We start from the raw sequence: 4,919 nt of genomic DNA, 5'->3' as shown, positions 1-4,919 counted from the left end.
CAATACTTATGCCTTTTCTCTCTTATTTTGCAATGTTTACATGAAGAGGAGAATGCCGGCAGCTGGAATTCTGGCCTGAAAAAGGAGCAAGTTTGAGATACCTATTCTGCGCAACTCCAAAAGCCGTGAAAATCAACGAGGATTTATTTTGGAATTTGTAAAAAATACTCGGCCAAAGAAGTACCAGAGGGGAGCCAACAGGAGGCCACAAGCGTGCTAGGCGCGGCCTACCCCACTAGCCGCGCCTAGGGGGCTTGTGGGCTCCCTGTTGGCCCTCTGGCCCCCCTCTTTTGCTATAAGGAGGGTTTCGTTCCAGAAAAAATAAGGAGGATACTTTCGGGAGGAATCGCCGCCGCCATGAGGCGGAACTTGAGCAGAAGCAATCTAGAGCTCCGGCAGGGTCGTCCTGCCGAGGAAACTTCCCTCGCGGAGGGGGAAATCATCGCCATCGTCATCACCAACACTCCTTTCATCGAAGGGGACTCGTCACCATCAAAATCTTCATCAGAACTATCTCATCTCCAAACCCTAGTTTATCTCTTGTAACGAATCTCTGTCTCGCGACTCCGATTGGTACTTGTAAGGTTGCTAGTAGTGTTAATTACTCTTTGTAGTTGATGCTAGTTGGATTACTTGGTGGAAGATTATATGTTCAGATCCTTGATGCTATTCAATACCTCTCTCGTCATGAATATGATTATGATTTGTGAGTAGTTACTTTTGTTCCTGAGGACATGGGATAAGTCATGCTATTAGTAGTCATGTAAATTTGGTATTCCTTCGATATTTTGATGCGTTGTATGTTTTTTTCCTCTAGTGGTGTTATGTGAACGTCGACTACATAACACTTCACCATTAGTTGGTCCTAGAGGAAGGCACTGGGAAGTAGTAAGTAGATGATGGGTTGCTAGAGTGACAGAAGCTTAAACCCTAGTTTATGCGTTGCTTCGTAAGGGGCTGATTTGGATCCACTAGTTTAATGCTATGGTTAGACTTTGTCTTAATTCTTATTTCGTAGTTGCGGATGCTTGCGAGAGGGGTTAATCATAAGTGGGAGGTTTGTCCAAGTAAGGGCAGCACCCAAGCACCGGTCCACCCACATATCAAACTATCAAAGTAGCGAACGCGAATCATATGAACATGATGAAAACTAGCTGACAGAAATTCCCATGTGTCCTCGGGAGCGCTTTACCTCCTATAAGAGTTTGTCCAGGCTTGTCCCTTGCTACAAAAGTGATTGGGCCACTTTTCTGGACCGTTGTTACTATTGTTACTTGCTACTTGCTACGAATCATCTTACCACACAACTATCTGTTACCGATAATTTGAGTGCTTGCAGAGAATACCTTGCTAAAAACCACTTGTCAGATCCTTGTGCTCCTCGTTGGGTTCGACACTCTTACTTATCGAAAGGACTACGATAGATCCCCTACACTTGTGGGTCATCAAGGATGCAAAAGTGTATTATGGGCTTTTCAATCGGATTCAAATACGAAAATATCTGATCACAAAATATCAACTTAAAGTTTATTTTATAACTACCAAAATTGTAAGTTGCGATAGACTTGAGGCCTTGAAAACATTTTGGGTGATCATTCCAAATGTGCTCATGGCATCATGTTTCTCTTAATGGAAATATCAAGGTGAATAAACATTCGTCCATTATGTACTTTGTTTGGTAACTAAGTGAAGTTGGTGACACATGAAATACATATGAACATACTTGGCTATTAAGAAAATAGCCATGACACATATTCCGAAGGTGTAGTTATAGTGGCCACAAATGTTGCATGTGGATATAATGAATGATGTCATGAATCATCTTATGATAAATACCCTCACCTAACATGAATTTAAAGAATTTGGAAATGCCAGCCATGCGTTACATGAAAATGCTATTGCATTCATTTCAATGTACTTATATGAGTAAGAAATATATATTGATAAAATGATTTTTTGGGAACAATCATGGCCAAGGTGATCCTTGGTGAACCTGGGTGTATCCTTCCATATAACACATGCAATGAAATTATTGCTAATGTTTTGGACTTCATTCTTGAGGAAGTGTGTGATTTTAGAGTCACTGCCAAAACGTATAGACTTGCATGTGCTTAACATTGGTTAGTCACTATGAAAGTATAACCACAATGTGATGTGGTCCTTGCGGAAGTGTTGTGACACTCAATCATCTCCATACATTATGGGATCCATCTTGATGGCAGGACTACACTACAATTAGAAATAGTGACGTAGGCTCAACTGCCATTATCTAACCAATGTAATAGAAGGTAATCACACTTATATGCAAATATTTTCGTAGTTTCCCATGACATATTCAAGCAAAGTGTGCAAGAACAATATTTATTATGAGAGTAAAATATTTTAAAGAACAACAACAATAAATGCTTCTGAGGAGCAAATTCTAGTACGATTGATGCCTTATAGCCATATGTGTAGACCTCAATTTATATAGGATAACACTTTGAAGATAATCACCAATGTGGTGTAGATCTCGTAGTAATAGAAAACATAATCCGACTTTCGTCAATAGCTGCTCATATCTCTATTACCTTATGTTATGCTATATTTAAGAAAATCACTTTGAAGGTAGTTAGATGTGAGGATGACATGATGTACACCTCAGACTAGAGGTGGATAATCTGCAAATGATGCAGTAGATGTCACCAATACCTTGTGATTCGCAAATAAAATTTGGGCTTATCATATTAATATTTGGAAGAACACGTTGAAGATACTCGTCTAGCCAAAAGGGAAAGACTTAGATCTTATAGTAGTGATGGATAATCTGCAGAATATGCAGTAGATGCAATCAAATACCTTGTGATTCAGAAATATAATTAAAGGTAGTCATATTAAGTATGACACATCATAATTCATATTTGAATTTACATCCATATTTGCAAGGAAAATAAATTCCAATTGCAAGAATATAGTTGCTGTCTAAATATTGCTATTACGGAGAATCTCGGAGTATGTCAATTTCATTTTGAAGAAAAATGAGACATCAAACATAGAGACTGAATTGAACAAAAGTTAGACAGGAGAATCAAACATAGTCTGTTTACTTCGCTCATAAAAACATAGTATGTTTACTATTCTGTAACATGGAGTTGTTACACTCCTGAAATATGATCTTAAAAAAACACCAGCATATATAGATGTAAAGTGCACATGCTTGCTCAACATGTACTATACGTACTAATATGTGGATACAAGGAAGTAGGGGGTTGAATCAAAAAGAATCACCTAAATGGATAAGATCCCCAATCTTTCTTCCGTGTGCGGTTCATGAGTCATGGGTAAAATAATGCCCGCTGGCCGGGAAGGCTCGCTCATCGTGGCCAGAGGATGCTGTTGTGGTCATCGTGTGTCGCGCACTGTGCTCCAGCCAGAGGCCTTGCACATGGTGGGGTGCAAGGCCGGGTCGGGCACAACTGCGCCGTTGGCCACCATGGTCGCATCCCGTCCCACTCGCGCTTGAGAGAGCCGCCGGATTGCCCCGCGCCTAAGGTTGTCGTCGCCACAAGCGCTCATGGTCCGCGCAAGCCGGAAAGCAACGCCACCATGCGTGACGACTGCAACGTCCTGAGGATTCCGCATCGCCTCTCCAGAGGCCAGAACCAAGAGGACTTGCCCGACGGGTACCGGAGGGTCGCCATCGCTACAGGAAATTGCTGTGGCCGGGCCGAAGGGAGAAGGCGCAATCACGTCCATTCGCCGACTGCAATACCGGCCCATGAGAGGCGCTTCGAGAAAAGGCCATGGCCGCTCCTTTGTGCCTCGCGCCCGATGGCTTCGCCGTTCGACCGTCTGCCATGTCACATTACGCCGGAGGGAATTGATGACGAGTTGATGGATAAACTTCTCGCCCCTCATTGGTTACCCCAAGTGGAAGGTGGAGATATAGTCAACAGCAGATTTCCCTTACGCGGAGACTGTAAGATTTATCGAACCAGGAGGAATCCTAGGCTCAATAAGTAGGTGTCTTCCACCCTGGCGCTAGCAGAAGACGTGGACCTGCATGCACAACAAATAACTTTACTCCCAACGAGTACATAGAGGTTGTCAATCTCCCCGGCCTTGTAGTTTGCAAAGGATCAAAACACAAGCGGGAAAGTAATAGTGATTGCAATGGAAAAGTAAATGAAAGAGGTAAATGATGGAGTTGTAAACAATGGTGTTGATATGGACCGGAGTCACATGATGTTCACTAGTGATGCCTCCCTCCCAAAAGACGATAAACAACTATGCTTGGGTAAACAAATCACAATTGGGCAATTGACAGAATTATAATCACACTGCAATGCTAATTATGCTACTTGATAGTTAGAGGTTCAATAGTAATGGGCAGTACACCAAGATAAGTAGACCATTTATTCATCAACATCTACTTACTAATCATCCACCTTGAGATAGCTATCCAAAACATCTCGTCGGTATTAAGTTGCGAGCCCCACCCAAAGTGTAAACTCAAAGCAACGGACAACTGCAATAACGAACTGTTCGTAAGGTAAACAATCCTTGCAACCCTGGTCACAAGCACTATTGTTTCCTCCCTCGTGGCAATAAGAACATCCCCTAGTCTCATGTTTCTGTCACTCAAGCTAGACATCGAGGTGCATGAACCCACAATCATGCATAACTCTCCCTCTTGGAGTTACAATCTACTACTTGGCCAAAGCAATAAATAGCAATGAAGAACATGCATGAATCACTAAGGAACATAATATAAAAGGATAATCAAATATGTAACTCATAACAATCTGAACATAATCTCATAATCCATCAGATCCCAACAAACTGAGCATAGCAATAGGAAGAGAATTACATAGATGCCTTGATCATGTAGGGCATCTCACAAGGACTAACCATTGAAGCCCAAGATTGGAGAGAAGACA

This window comes from Hordeum vulgare, chromosome 4H (assembly GCF_904849725.1).
Source record: "Hordeum vulgare subsp. vulgare chromosome 4H, MorexV3_pseudomolecules_assembly, whole genome shotgun sequence".
NCBI classification, from domain to species: domain Eukaryota; kingdom Viridiplantae; phylum Streptophyta; class Magnoliopsida; order Poales; family Poaceae; genus Hordeum; species Hordeum vulgare.
This window is presented reverse-complemented; position numbering follows the sequence as displayed.